We start from the raw sequence: 16925 nt of genomic DNA on the forward strand, positions 1-16925 counted from the left end.
CCAGGTGAACTGCAGCCTGGTGGCAAAGTAATCACATCCACCTTTTCCATTCACCACTTTCTCAGACCTGACTCCAGTGCTCCGTCAGTGGAACTATAATGGCTGCTATCACCATCTGACCAAACTCAGTCATTTACTGGCTACTTACTCTGGAATTTGCATAGCACTTCAGGAAACACTGTTTACAGCAACACATCTCCCTGCTCTGGTAAACTAAAAATCCTACTATACCAATCGCTTAAAGTTGAGAAAACATAGAGTGGCGCTGGTACCTTCATATGCTCTTATATTTTCTGTGAGTAGGTGCCCCTTACCACTGAGTTAGAGGCCATGACTGTTAGTGTCTCATCAGTTCGGATGAAATGTGTAATGTCTATTTATCCCCAGATGGACATTTTCATTATCACGAACTGTTAGAGTGAGTGGAACAGCTACCTTTCCCTTCCTGTTTCTGGGGGATTTTAATGCTCATAATAATCTGTAGGGCGGCGATACTACATCTCTCAGAGGCTGGGTACCTCCTTTCAGACTTGGACAACTGCCTACTCAATGCTGGAGGTACAATACATTTCAGTGCAGCCCACAGAAAATAATCAACTACTTAACTCACAGCTTGCAGCCTGAATATCTTACCCCTGATTCAGTGGTGTGTCCTCTGCAATGTGTGTGACAGCGACCATTTTCCTTTCATTTTCTCCCTCTCCACTCACAGCTATCTGGAACGTGCTCCATGCTGGCTGCTTCGGAAAGCTGACTGGCAGGCTATCTGTTCGACAGCCACTTTTTTTGCAGCTAGTCATGTGACGGATATCAACAAAGTGGTACTGCCGCAGCAAAGATACCCTACTCCTCTGGCTCATTCCGATGACCATCAGTGCCATATTGGTCTGAAGATATAGCTATAAGGGAATGCCGCAGGGCACTTCAGTGGCACAAGTGCTAACCTGGCACTTCAGTGGCACAAGTGCCAACCCTTTATGGATAATTTAATAGGATTCAAAGGACTCCAGGTAAAAGCATAGTTTTTAATAAGAAAATGAAGCAGGAGTGTTGGGAGCAGTATGTGTCACCTATGTAATAACCCACCCCATCACGTCAGTGGTAACATCTGCACTGATCCCGTGGTACTTGCCAAATGTTTTGTGGCACACATTGTTATAACCTTTAATCACCAATAATTGTGTGGATATTCAAACACATTCACTTAGAAACAATAGCTGGTTACATGATAACAACTCACTATCTTTTGTTCAACTGCCGTGCCGTGACGTATGGCTGGCGCCATTCGTAGCTAGGTGGTGCTCCCGCTCTCAGCCGAGTTGTGGAGCGCCTCTATCGCCGTTTGCGCGTACTGTCGTGGCAGCACTGTTAAATGTTGGAGCACTGTCACAACACTTTTCCTCCTTGGAAAAAGAAAAAAAAAAGAAATACACTCACTTGCTTGGAGACATAGACAGTGCGGAGATATCCATAGCCTCTTGTGAGGCCCCGAGTAGATCCTGCAGAGAGAAATGAGAGTATGGTCGAAAATGCGTGGAACATGCCTGCTGGACGAGATGATGGGTGAAAACTCCGGAGCAGCATCCATAGGTGTCGTGGACCTGGGGGTGTGCTCCAGCGAGATGGGTCCCGGAGAAGGCGGCGTCACGACAGGGGCTGGTTCCGGCGTACTCGGAAGCGGTAGCGACGTCGGCTGCATCAACACATACGGTAGATCGGCAGCAGCGGCAGGACTGGCTTCTCGGGCTGGTGGAGGCGAAGGAAGGGGCGGTGGCACCTGCGTGGCCACCACTCATGGGTGCATCTGGTCGTAATCCAACAATCATGCCGTCGTCCGTACGTATTTCACAAAGCCGGCAGCCGCGAAGAGCCTTGACCACCCCTGGAATCCATTTAGGGCGAGATCCATACCCTCGTGCCCACACATCGGCGCCCACCGAGTATTTTCCCACACTAGGGGACACAGCACAAGGCCTGACAGGGTGAAGCAGGTGCAGTAGCGTGCGCGGTTGGCGGCCATGCAAGAGTTCAGCAGGGCTGCAATCAGCTAGAGGCGTGAAGCGATAAGAACTCAGAAATTGCAGCAGAGCATCATCTGTGGAAAAATCACTAAGGAATTTTTTCATCTGGCTTTTGAAAGTGCGGACAAGGCGCTCAACCTCCCCATTCGATTGCAGATGGAAGGGCGGAGCTGTAACACGATGAATCCCTTGTCCAGTACAAAAATCAATGAAGGCCTGCAAAGAGAACTGAGGGCCATTGTCTGCGAGAATCGTGGATGGAAGACCTTCAGGCGCAAAGATTTTGGACAAAGTCAGTGTCATTGCCGCAGTGGTGGACGACGGACATCGAACAACAAACGGAAACTTCAAGAAGGCGTCAATCAACAGTAGCCAATAAGTACCGAGGAAGGAGCCGGCAAAGTCAGTGTGCACCCGTTCCCATGGCTGCGCCGGATTAGGCCAAGGATAGGGCATTGTACGAGGTGCAGCCAGTTGTTGAGCACACTGACCACACACAGCAACTATGTGGGCAATGTCCGAATCAATACCGGGCCAATAAACGTGCCTGCGGGCCAGGGACTTAGTCCGAGAAATACCCCAATGGCCTTCATGCAACAGTTTGAGAACATCTTTGCGAAGAGATGCACCATCGTGGCCAGAAGAACACCACCATCACAAACAGACAGACGAAGGCGCAAGGCATGGTAGTTGCGAAGGGGATCCGATGCCCGGCCCTTGTTCCTGTCCAGCCAACCCCCTTGAACAAACCGATCACCTGTCGCAGGACCGGGTCCCGCGCAGTAGCCGACGCGACCTGCGAACCTGAAGGGGAAAACCCTCGACCGCACGACGTTCTTCCTCATCAATGTGGAAACAGTAGTTCATCACAATCGAAAACCGGGTCGGGGTCCATCGGCAACCACTACAATGTGTCAGCATTGGCGTGCTGGGCCGTGGGGCAATAGTGAATCTCATAGTGAAAATGAGACAAGTATAAGGCCCAATGTTGCAGGCGGTGAGCTGCCTTATCCAGAAGCGACGCCAATGGGCTGAACAGAGACCAGCGGCTTGTGGTCAGTGATGAGGTGAAACTTAGAACCATACAAAAAAACGCTGAACTTTTTTAGAGCATAAATGATTGCGAGCACCTCCTTTTCGATTTGAGTGTAACGCCGTTGCTCATCGTTGAGGGTCTTGGAAGCATAGGCGATGGGTCGTTCCGACCCATCCTCATACCGATGGGCGAAAACAGCCCCTAGGCCATACTGTGACACGTCAGTCGCCAGAATCAAGTGCTGACCCGGACAGAATGTGGCAAGGCAAGGCTCCGACTGCAAATGAGCCTTCAAGCAGACAAAAGCCTGCTCACACTTGTCGGACCAACAGAAAGGGACGTTTTTGCGGAACAGCTGATGCAGAGGATGAGCTACCGCCACCGCGGATGGAATGAACTTGTGATAATAAGCAATCTTGCCTAGAAACGTCTGAAGTTCTTTGACCGTAGACGGCCGAGGTAGCTGACGTAGAGGACGTATACCCTCATGGGACAAGTGGAAACCAAGATACACAATGGAGGGTTGGAAGAACTGTGACTTGTCCAGATTGCACCTCAACCCAGCCGAATGCAAAACCCGAAACAGTGAACGAAAGTTGCGAAGGTGCTCTTCAGTGGAGGCCCCCGTGACAACAATGTCATCCAGATAGTTTATGCAGCCGGGAACGGAAGCCGTGAGCTGTTCCAAAAACCGCTGAAAAATGGCCGGCACAGTAGTGGCACCAAATGGTAACCACTGGTACTGATACAACCCACAAGGAGTGTTGATGACGAGAAATTCCTTGGAAGAAGCATCCAACGGCAACTGATGGTAGGCCTCCGATAAGTCAAGTTTGGAAAAGAACTGGCACCCAGCGAGCCTGGTAAATAACTCCTCAGGACGGGGAAGAGGATAAGTGTCAATGAGGCTCTGAGCGTTGACAGTGGCTTTAAAATCACCACACAATCGCAGACTCCCGTTTGGTTTAGAAACCACCACGATTGGCGATGCCCATTTGCTGGAGGTAACAGGAAGGAGTATCCCTGAAGCTGTTAACCTGTCTATCTCAGCCTTGACAGGTGCACGCAACGCCACCGGAATAGCGCATGCCCGGAAAAACTTAGGGCGAGCTGTAGGTTTAAGAGTAATGTGGGCTTCAAAATCCTTGGCACGACCCAGACCAGCAGAGAACACGGATGAGTATTCAGAACACAATCCATCCAGCTGTTGATACGGAATATCCTCAGATATGAGGTGCACATCATCATCAATGGAGAACCTGAAAAACTGGAAAGCATCATAACCGAACAGGTTTTCAGTGCCCGCATGATCCACCACATAAAATGTGAGGGGCCTAACAACAGACTTGTAGGCAGTGGAATCATCAAACTGGCCAATGATAGGAATTTTCTGTTTGTTATAAGTTCTCAGCTTTCACGTAACTGGAGACAAGGGAGGGGAGCCCAACTCCAAATACATGTGAGAATTAATGAGAGTTACTGCAGAGCCAGAGTCTACTTGCATGCGAATGTCTTTATCCAGAACACGAACAGTAACAAACAACTTATTTGTTTGAGAAAGCACACAGTTAACATCCATGTCCGATGCCTCACCTTCGTCGACTGGAACTTTAGGGGACTGACACACAGAAGCAATGTGGCCTTGTTTCCTACATGAATTACACGTGGCCCAATGTTTTGGACACGTGGCCCTGTCATGCTGTACGAAACAATGTGGACAAGAAGGAAGTGCGGAACGAACCTGTTACTGTGGTTGCTGTTTTCGCTGCGAGCGTTGCGGCTCAACGCGACGTTGTTTACGTGAGTGAACCGACGCCACATCTTCGTTCTCCTGTGAGACAGGCAAATTGTCTGTGTCGAATGTTGACTGTACAGCGCCTACATCACGCCACGCATCTATTTGCGCGCCAGCAGCGTGAGACACTTCAAAGGATTGAGCGATGCTTAGAACTTCCGACAACGACGGGTTTGACAGTTCTAGGGCACATTGCCGAACTTCTTTATCAGGAGCAAGCTGTAGAATAGCATCCTTAACCATTGAATCAGCATAAGACTCATGATGAGTGTCCGTGACAAACTGACATTTCCTACTCGGACCATGTAGTTCCGTCGCCCAGGCCCGGTAAGATTGATGGGGCTGTTTACAACACCGGTAGAACGCCACGCGGGCAGCAATGACATGGGTGTTTTTTCGGTAATAGTTAGACAGTAAGTCACACATTTCTTGGAAGGACAGAGAGGCAGGTTCCCGCAGAGGGGCTAACTGAGATAGCATCTGATAGATCCATGGGGAAATCCAAGATAGAAATAATGACTTACACATAGGAGCGTCGACAATGCCGAAAACCAAGAAGTGTTGCCGCAAATCCTCCCAGTCTTCAGCGGCCTCGTTGTAAGGAGGAAATGGAGGCGGAGAAGAGGAAGACAGACGATGAGTAAGCGACGTCGACAACGCCTGAATAGCAGCCGTCAGCTGTGTTTGTTGTGCCTGAATAGCAGCCGTCAGCTGTGTTTGTTGTGCCTGAACAGCAGCCATCAGCTATGTTTGTTGTTCAATGAGCACTTGCATAAGCTGTTCCATGTCTGCCCCGTCACAAACACACAAACCCACAAACGCAGTGAAAATATCCAACCTCGTCGCCAAAAAGTGTTATAACCTTTAATCACCAATAATTGCGTGGATATTCAAACACACTCACTTAGAGACAATAGCTGGTTACATGATAACAACTCAGTATCTCTTGTTCGACTGCCGTGCCGTGACATGCGGCCGGCTCCGTTTGTAGCTAGGTGGCGCTCCCACGCTCAGCCAAGTTGCGGAGCGCCACTATCACCGTTTGCTCGTACTGTCGTGGCGGCACTGTTAAATGTCGTGGCACTGTCACAACACACATCACTGAAGTGTATGAGTGGGAGTTGCACAGTGCTTTGGTAGAGTGTTGAGACGTGCACCCTGGACCTGACAAAATCCACAAGCAAATTCTGAAACATCTTCATGCCAACAGCGGGAAACATACCCTTGGGCTTTTTAATCATATTTGACTGGAAGGAGAATTTCCTCTTAACTGCGGGAAGTTTTATTATTCCTGTCCTGAAACAGGAAAGGACCCACATATTTTAACTAACTACCAGCCAATCTCTTTGACAAATTGACTGTTTAAGGTACTTCAACGTATAGTCAATCATCGTCTTTGTTGGCGCCTTGTAGCTGGAGGGCATATATCATGATTCTAAGTGGCTTTCAGGGTTTCCAGTCCACCACAGATCATTGAGTTCATCTGAAATCTGAGTGCACAATGCTTTTCTGCACTGCCAACATCTGATTGCTGTGTATTTTGACCTACAGAAGGCATACGATACCACCTGGCGACATCACATACTAGCTACACTGCGTAAGTGGGGTTTCTGGGGTAGTTTACTCATTTTTATCCAGAATTTCCTATATCTCTGACTTTTTCGGGTCCAGATAGGTTTAACTGTCAGCAGCCAATATATAAAGGAACTGGAGTCCCTCAGGGATCGGTTCTGACTGTATGCTCTTTATTATAGTCATCAATGGTATCATAAATGCAGTGGCCCCCACAGTATCTCCACCACTGTACATGGATGATCTTTGCCTGTACTATTCCTCTGCATCATTGCGCATTGCTGAGTGCCAGTTTTAGGGGTTTGTCTGGAGAGTCCATGAGTGGGTGCTGAAACGCGACTATCAATTTTCCCATGCGGAATCACGAGTCATGCATTTTTTCTATTCCATATTGTGCACCCACACCTAGAAATTTATCTTGGTGTCCAGTTACTTGAAATCATTAAAACTTTTCAATTCTTAGGTATTTTATTTGACAGGAAGCTAACTTGGTTGCCGCATGTTTGCTGGCTCAAGGCATCTTGCATGAAGAAGCTGAATGCTCTGTTTTCTTAGTCACTCCTCATGGGGTAAGGACCACATAGTTCTGAGATTTTACGGAGCGCTGATTTTTTCCTGCTTGGACTATGGATGTGTTGCCTATGGGTCAGCAGCACCATCTGTACTGAGCCTGCTGGACCCTGTTCACCACACTGGCGTGCGGTTGGCAACAGGATCCTTCTGTATGAGCCCTGTTGACAGCCTCTTGGTGGAAGCCAGTGTCCTGCCACTGTGGTTAGACGACAGCAGCTTCTGGCAAGTTACGCAATCACAGTCTTTCTATTACCTACTCACCCATGTCATTCAACACTGTTCCACTAACAACAGTTCAGACTGTTTGCGCATCACCTAAAACTGGGAAGACCAGCTGGGATCTGACTCGATTTTCTACTGAAGGACCTCCAACAGTCTCTTAGTCTGTGTTCGTAGAGCTCCCACTTGACATCCCCTGTGAGCTGGACCATATATCCTATGATATTGATGGACTCTTTTGTGGCCCCGATAAGGATGCTGGTCCTACCCTTCTCTGGCTAGTGTTTCTTTCAATCCTCCACAATTATTCTAATTCAGATGCATGTACATGGGTAGATCAAAAGTTGACTACAGGATTGGCTACACTTTTGCATGTGCAATGGGACATGAGAAGCACTCCCTGCAGTGTATACACTGTGGAGTTAGTTGCCATATGTCAGGCTTTGCTGTTCATCAAATCCTTGGTCACAGTGAACTTTCTGATCTGTAGCGATTCCCTGAGTTGCTTAAAAGGCATATCCCTGTGTTATCCCAAAAATCTTTTAGTCACCAACATCCAGGTCCTACTGGTTGCCCTCTACAGCTCTGGAAAGTAAGTTGTCATCATCCGGTCACTGAGTGACATAGGCATTCCAGGAAATGAACTCACCAACCATCTAGCCAAAGACACAACTACAGGAGAGCATCGTGACATCAGAATACTGGGCACAGATGTACGATTGCAATTTTGATGCAATATTTTGAGCCTCTGGAAATTGGAATGACAGGCCATATGACCCAAAACAAGTTACACATGATTAAGGAGTCCACTAACTTGTGGCATACATCTTTCCAGGCCTCTCGGAAAGATGCCATTGTGTTTTGCCGACTACGCATCGCCTACATGAGACTCATCCGTGAGTTCTTTCTGTGTCGGGAGGACCCTCCTCATTGCAGCTGTAGTAGTCTACTGATGATAGCACATGTTCTTGTTGTGTGCGCCCTGCTTGCCAATCTGCACCACACTCTCAGCTTGCCTACCCCACTGCCTCGGATGCTTGCAGATGACGAGAGAGCCACTATCAAAATGTTGAATTTCCAGAGAGAGAGTGGATTTTACACTAAACTATAATACACCCCCAGTTTCAGTGTTAGGGATGGTTGTGGGAGGGGGGGAAAGTGCCTCTCTAAGCAGTGGGTACCTTCCACGCAGCGTCAGATTACTTTCTTCCCCTCTCACCTTGTTGTGCCTTTAGAGCGTCTTGTGCACAATGCTGCCTGGGTTATCTGAATTTTCTTTTACCTGTCAAGTTAAACTACTGTAACACCATTTTTTAATCTTTGACTTGCTTATATAGTTGGAGCAGCTAAGTCCAAACTTTTTTCACATTTTACCTTTTTACATGCTTCTCTCATGTAATGGAGGGACTGATGACCCAGTAGTTTAGTCTCTTTAAGCAAATAATAATAATAATAATAATAATAATAATAATAATAATAATAATAATAATGTAAGCAATCTTTTGTGTAGACTGATTGTCTTTCCCCAGTATTCTACCAATAAACCGAATTCTGCTATCTGCTTTACCCACGATTGAGCATGTGTGACCATTGCATTTCATATCCCTACAAAGTGTTGCACCCAGGTATTTTCATGAGTTAGCCAATTCCGACAATGACTCACTGATGTTGTACTAGTAGGTCATCTGACATAATTTATCAATAGTGATGGAAAACACTTTGAGAAGGAATGTTATAAATAATCATGTAGCCGTAGTAAAGTGTTCAAGTATAGACTTCAGTAAAGTGTTCAGCTATTTCTGAATTCCAATTTTTTGTTTTGTTATCAATTAGGTTGTTACAGGTAGTGACTTTTGACCAGCCTGTTTATTTATTGATTTATTTATTGTCAGAATGAAGGAGGACATTTATTGAAAGCTCTCTCACTGAATGAATCAATTATAAAACTCTTGTTTGTGTGTCTGTGTGTTGCTCAGTGCCGTAGGAGTACTATGAGTGGTTTTATTCACATTTTCAGTTGTTTGTATTTTGTATTCCATCTTGGACTTTCTAGTATTGTAGAGATAGAGACAGAGAACAAGATTTTTTTGTCGCTGTACAAGTATAATAGTGGGAAATTGCAGGCGGAAAGTTAGCATGCATTTAAGGGATGGGTCAGTGATAAGATGAACTGCTTAGTCATGGAGAAACACTAAAAGTAGAAAAAAAGGGTGACTATTTGCTAAACTATTAAGATCTTCTTCTGAGCTTGAAGGCTGTATTTTAGTAGACACTTAGATTTTTGTTTTAGAGTAGATGTGTCATCCTCTAATCTGTCAAGGTTTCATGGTTTAATAGTCAGTTCATAGATGGCTGCATATTGGTTACTTCAATGGCACTGTAAAGTAGTTGGCTTTATTTAATACATGAACTAATGACTCAGAAATAGTAAAAGAGTATGAATTTCAAAACACATCATATTGATTCTACACCCTGTGTGACATGTCACTAAGTAGTTTATCAACCAAAAGGAAAAGTGAAACAGTTTCACTATTTGAAACCCAAGAAAATTAATTATTTGTAACTGATTTATATTCATCTCACAGGGCCCAGCTTTTTTGAGGATAAATACAACACAAACATGGGCTTCCTAACCATTGCAGTACTCCTTCCTTATCTGTGCTACATTTTGGCACACTATCACTTTTCCCTGACATAGCATGTAGGACGAATTCCTTGTTGACAACCTGGCATTTTTATACAACTGGTTATGGTTGGGCTGCTTTGATTTTGCAGATCTTTCCCCCCCCCCCCCCCCCCCCCCCCCCCCGTTAATTTTGATTAACTCACATTTGGCTCCTGCTTCAGGATTTGGCCACCATTCTTTCAAAATTTTACAATTGTGTCTGCTATGCGGGGAAGGTTGCCAAGAATGGTGTACATACCTCCCACCGAGCAATTGTCCCATAATCACCTTTTGTATGTGTGTGGATAGAGTTAGGTACCTGAAACCTAACACAGCAGCCAGTCCATTGTGTGAAATTTCCTAGGAGCTGCCGTCTTTGTTACCTGACAGTGCAAGGAATAATCTGTTGGTGACAAAGTTGGAAAACCCCCTTGTCAGTTTCTGGGGCATGGGGATTCTGGGCAACAGTTACTGTGTAGGACAGCCATTGCTATAGTGGGGTGGCTCCTACAGGGAGAGCCACTGCTCAGAGCAGGTGGCAGAATAACAGATGATTCACAGTGAAGAAGATCAATTTTTCTCATGATGGCTGCAAGACCCTAGCATTCTCACTGGAGAGAATATATTGTTTCAATGTAGAAAGATACACTCTGTGATCATAAGTAACCACACACACCCATATTAGGTTCATTGTGCTGCCACTTACTGCCAGGCAGTGACATCAGTTGTCATTAGACATCATGAGAGAGCAGAATGGGACGCTCCGCGGAACTCATGGACTTTGAACATGGTCAGGTGATTGGGTGTCACTTGTGTCATGCATCTGTATGCAAGATTTCCACACTCCTAAACATCCCTAGGTCCACTGTTTCCCATGTGATAATGATATGGGAATGTGAAGGGACACGTACAGCACAAAAGCATACAGGCGACCTCGTCTGTTGACTGACAGACTGCCGACAGTTGAAGAGGGTTGTAATGTGCAGTAGGCAGACATCTATTCAGACCATCACACAGGTATTCCAGACTCCATCGGAATCCACTGCATGTGGTATCACAGTTGGGGGGGGGGGGGGGGGGAGAGTGAGAAAACTTGATTCATGGTAGAGTGGCTGCTCATAAGCCACACATCATGCCAGTAAATGCCAAACGGCACATCACTTGGTGTAAGGAGTTTAAACATTGGATGACTGAACAGTGGAAAAAGGTTGTGTGGAGTGACAAATCACAATACACAATGTGGTGATCCAATGTCAGGGTGTGGGTATGGCGAATGCCCGGTGAATGTCATCTGCCAGAGTGTATAGTGCCAACAGTAAAATTCGTAGGTGGTGGTGTTATGGTGTGGTCGTGTTTTTCAAGGAGGGGGTTTGCATTCCTTGTTGTTTTGTGTGGCACTATCACAGCACAGGCGTACATTGGTGTTTTGAGCATCTTCTTGCTTCCCACTGTTGAAGAGTAATTTGGGTATGGCGATTACATCTTTCAACATGATCGAGCACCTGTTCATAATGCATGGCCTGTGGCAGAGTGGTTACACAACAACAACATCCCTGTAATGGACTGGCCTGAACAGAGTCCTGACCTAAATCCTATAGAACACCTTTGGGATGTTTTGGAATGCTGGCTTCATGCAAGGCCTCACTGACCGACATCGATACCTCTCCTCAGTGCTGCACTCTGTGAAGAATGGGCTGTCATTCCCCAATAAACCTTCCAGCACCTGACTGAACATATGCCTTCGAGAGTGGAAGCTGTCATCAAGGATAAGGGTGGATCAACAGCATATTGAATTCTAGCATTACCAATGGAGGGCCCCACAAACTTGTAAGTCATTTTCAGCCAGTTGTCTGGATACTTTTGATCACATGGTGTACGATCCCAAATCTTTTCCTTCTCTGGTCGTGTTATAAGAGGATAACAGATTCAAAAGGAACTCTGAGAAAGCTCCCCTCAGTACCTAGACTGTGCTCAAACTGAATATATATTTTTCAGACCATAAGATCATTTTTTTCTTTCCGTATTAGTGAAATTGTGGGAAAGGAATATCTATTAACAAAATGCGAAGCAGCTCCATCCTGATAAAAATTGTAACCATACCCAGTGACAGTTCTGTGAGAAAAGCGTGGTGAGATTCCCATCATCATCGTCATTTCATGAGAAGAGCTGCAATATAGCCCAGGAGGTTGTTGTTCACTGCAACTGCATCTTGCAGACAGATGAAGAACTGTGTACAGACTTGGAACAGCTGTGTGTCCGTTGCGTCTACCATAGACAACAGGTACTAAAAGATAACAGTATACTCACTTGTACATATATTTTGGTTGTCAAAGGGGACATATTACCAGAAAAAGGTAAAGTTAATGGTTTAATGTTGCAATGAAAAGCCATACTTTCTTCCCCACATGCTATTTTAAATGTTTGTATTTTGGGCAAAAGTCGTAACACAGCACAAATGTCCTCCATGTGTGGAAACTGTGGACAGATGATGCATGAGGATACTTCGTGCAACCAATTCCTAATATATATCAACAGTCGAGGACAATATTCCCCTCAGTCTTTTAATTGTCCTGTTTCGGAGAAGGAATGAAGAACCAGAGTAAAAACTGTTGACTGTGTTTCATGTTTTGAAATGAGGAAAAACTGTGAATGCTTACATCCAACTGAAATGACAGTAAACTGTGCAAATACGATGACTAAGTCCTAGTTATACTGAGGGTGATCACATTCACATTTCTGCCAGTGTTTGGCTCTGGTGGCTGTGTGAATACATCTGCTCATGAAAGTTCTGAGCGAGTTGGCACAGTGGTTAGAACACTGAACTCGCATTTGGGAGGAACGCAGTTCAAACGCATGTCTAGCCATCCTGATTTAGGTTTTCCATGATTTCCCTAAATCTCTTCTGGCAAATGCCGGGATGGTTCCTTTGAAAGGGCACATCCAGCTTTCGTCCCCTATCCTTCCCTAATCCAATGTGAGTGATGACCTCGCTGTTTGATTGCTTTGCCGGAATCAGTCAACCAACCAACCTCATGACTGTGACAATGTGCTCTGTCTTCCCACCATATCTGTATCTGAGCCATGAATTCCTGCTGGAAAAGTGTCTCACTCAAATAGCACACCCAAGCAGAGTGTTACCTTCCTCTACCAAACCATTCAGTGCTACTCCACAATGGATTATTGATGATGTACTACAGAATACAACCACCACTAGACTAACAGTAGCAGACGTGACAATGCCCATTTTCTCAGGAAAGCCTCATCAGAAACCAGTCTGATGCTGGGCGCAGAAAATTTCCTAGGCAATCATAGATCATTGGCTGACACTCCCGACCAACATAATTATCATCTGTCATTGGGAAACCTTATTGGTTTAAAGGGCCCTGTGCTTGGGCACACAATGTCGTAAGATGTTGTGTAGGGAAATATGATGTCACTATCATAGGCGTCCATGCCTCTTTTTCCCAGGTGTGGGCCAAGCCATGTTGTATATATGGCTGCCAGCTAGCAACCGGTGTTCCTGTTATCCTTTTAGACGGGCAGTTTTCATACTGACCTTCCTGTTGTATTGGAACTCATGGTGGAAACTTCGTTCGATAATCTGTGTTTGTCAACTACTCTTCCACCCTCCAACTGCATGAAAGATGGATCAAGGATTACACTACACTAGTACATCTGGAACCATATAATGTTCCTTTCACTGAATGGAAACTCCTTAGCACTCTTATCCTCGGTCATGACATGGTCCAAGGACCTAATAGAACCTACAATCAAATGTTGCAACACCTATCTGTGGTTTACTGACATCATGTTCTTGTGATCTCTTATTATTTCTGGAGTGAGGGTGAGTTCCCAGCCCAGTAAATCATGATTGTCCCACTCTTGAAACTGGGTAAAACCTCATATGAGATGGAGAGCTTTGGACTTATCAGCCTCACAATTATTCTATGGAAATAGTCAAAAGAATAGTGTGTTGATTTCTTGAGCCAAAAGTTCTTTTGTCCAACTCCTAGTGTGAATTTCTTGATGGTCAGTCAACAATTGACTTTTCAGTTCACCTAAAATCTGTGATTAGGATGGATTTCTCCCATTATCAACATCTCATTTCTATCTTCTTTAACTTTGGAAGGCTTGTGACACCTCTTGGACTTACCACATATTTACTTCACTGTGTGATTGGGGTTTCAGAACTCACCATCTGAGTTTTATTCACGATTTTCCATTTTTTCAGTTGTTTCACATTCAAGTCGAGCATCCTGCAGTACACTTCATACACGAGAGAAAGGAGCCCCACACACAGGTTATGGGGCTTATGGTCTCACTGTTCCTATACACTGACATTTGTATTTACTGCAGTTGTTCAGTTACGACTGTTGCCGAACACCAGCTACAAGCTGCCATAATGAAACTTCAGCTGTGGGCTCTCACCCATGACTTCTAGTTTTCAATTGGCAAAATGTGTGTTACACCCTGTGCATGATTCAGGGATGAGACTTCCAGTTGGCCTTTTAGACAGACTCCTGGGATTCCTCCTCTACATATAAGGCATTGCAAGTTGTTACTGAATTAAACAATACATGTTTGCAATTGTCCTGAACACCTGAATCACCATATCCTTTTCCCCAGCAGTGGCATTCTTCGCCTAGAAAGACAACCCAGGTTTGGTGCTGCTGCAGCAGTTTATATGTAATGTAGAATGAAATTTTCACTCTGCATCAGAGTGTGTGCTGACATGAAACTTCCTGACAGATTAAAACTGTGTTCTGGGCTGAGAATCAAACTTGGGCTTTTGCCTTTCACAGTAAGTGTTCTACCAACTGAGCTACCCAAGAACAACTCACGACACGTCCTCACAGCTTTGGAAGGTAGGAGATGAGGTATTGGCAGAATTGAAGCTGTGAGGAGGGTTGTGAGTCATGCTTGGATAACTCAGTTGGTAGAGCACTTGCCCGTGAAAGGCAAAGGTCCCAAGTTTAAGTCTTGGTCTGGCACACAGTTTTAATCTGCCAGGAAGTTTCATATAGAATCTCTTTGCTCTGACTTCCATTTTCCTCTGTTGAGCTTGATGTTTCTTCCACTCAGATCTTGACTAATTTCTTGCTCCAAAAGACATCTATACTGCTACAAACAACCAACAAGCAATGGAAGATCCCCCTATTGTAAAGCGAGTTTTCCTTCACTTTTCCCAACGGGACTATCTGTTTTGTCATGTCTGTATTGGCTACATCTGTGTGATTCATGGTCAGATCTACATATGGGAGGACCCACTCCACTTGGCTGCAAACACTGAAGATTGGCCACTACTTGCTTCTGCTGTTTGAGTCATGGTTCTGGTATTCGTTTTTACCTGAGAGAGTGTTCTATTTATCCACACCTGAAGCTTGTCATTGTGGTTTCACAACATCTTTTTACCATTCTGTGACATGTGTGCACACACTCGCATATTCTGCCTTCAGGAAACAAAATTGTGTCCTCATGAGTGCTTTGAGTTTTCACGTTTCTTCCCAGTAAATTTTGACCTTCCCCCTGAGGTCGGCATTCCTTCTCATGGGGGCATCATGCTAGTCATATGGGATGACATTCATAATCACCCAATCTTCTTGACTACCCATCTTCAAGCTGTTGCAGTTTACCTTTTCCTCCCCCACCCGACTTTTTCCCTTTTGTGCCATTTATGTCTCTCTGTCATTCAGTCTCACCAGGGCAAACTTCTTTCAGCTTATTGGGCAGCTACCTTCCCCATTTTTGCTACTCGGTGACTTTAATGTGCATCATCCCCTTTGGGGTTCTCCCACGACCTGTCAGAGAGGTGCCCTCTTGGCTGACCTTCTTAACCAACTTAACCTCTTCTGCCTTAACACTGGAGCACCCACTTTCTTTTCCGACTCCTCGCACATCTATTCACTGTTGGACCTATCCTTCTGCACCGCCCAGTTTGTCCATCATCTTGAGTGGTCTGTTCTTCCTGACACCTACTCAAGTGACCATTTCCTATGTGCTGTCGGTTTTCTGACTTCTACCCCACCTTCATGCACACCTAAATGACAGCTTACTAAGGCTGATTGGCAGCTTCACTCCTCCCTGGCGACATTCGAAGAACAATATTTCCGCAGTTGTGATGACCAGGTGGAATATCTCACAAACATTATCCTTACTGCTGCAGAGTGTTCCATTCCTCACACTTCCTCTTTAGCGTGCCGTGTCCCAGTCCCTTGGTAGACTGAGGCATGCCACAATGCAATTCGCGCGTGGAGGTAGGCGTTCTGCATTTTTAACTGTCATCCTATGATGAAAAATCGTGCTCTCAATCCATAGCGATCCTCCACCCCAGGGCCAGAGGCTTTCCACATTCAGATGTTGCAACATCTTTCTCTTGCGAGCAAGCACTTTCTGTTAACACATACAACCGCATCTGGGCAGTTGACACATTTCCCGTACGTTGGCATGAAGTTATCGTCATACCCATACCTAAGCCTAAAAAGGACAAAAACCTTCTTTCTTGCTACTACTCCATCTATCTCACGAGCTATGTTTACAAGGTGATGGAACTTATGATTCATGCCTGGCTGGTGTGGTGGCTTGAGTCTTGCAATTTACTAACGACTGCACAGTGTGTATTTCGAGCGCGCCGTTCTGCAGTTGACCATCTCGTCACTTTGTCCACCCAAGTCATAAATGGTTTTCAGTGGCCGTGTTTTTCGATTTGGAGAAGGCCTGTGACACCTGTTGGAGAACTGGTATCCTCCGCACACTGTTCATGTGGGGCTTCCATGGCTGCCTGCCCCATTTCCTTCAGAAATTTTTAAAAGCTGACTTTTCAAGGTGCGCATTAGTTCTGCCTTGTTCGACACCTTCATCCAGGAAACTGGTGTGCCTCAGGGTTCCGTCCTGAGCTTTGTCCTCTTTGCTGTCATCTGTCTCCTGCCGTGCATCTCTGGCTCCCTTTTTGTTGACAATTTTGCCATCTATTGGAGTTCTCCACAGACCTGTTTCATTGAGCGGCATCTTCAGTGATGTCTTGATCATCTTTACTACTGGAGCGTC

At 45.5% G+C, this 16925-nt stretch overlaps 1 protein-coding gene across 1 annotated transcript in view; it reads left to right on the forward strand.

Moving 5' to 3' along the window:
- LOC126357092 (uncharacterized) overlaps nucleotides 1-16925 on the forward strand; it is a 75466-nt gene that overhangs the window by 12152 nt on the left and 46389 nt on the right. The window lies entirely within an intron of this gene.

This window comes from Schistocerca gregaria, chromosome 1, assembly GCF_023897955.1.
Source record: "Schistocerca gregaria isolate iqSchGreg1 chromosome 1, iqSchGreg1.2, whole genome shotgun sequence".
Lineage (NCBI taxonomy): Eukaryota > Metazoa > Arthropoda > Insecta > Orthoptera > Acrididae > Schistocerca > Schistocerca gregaria.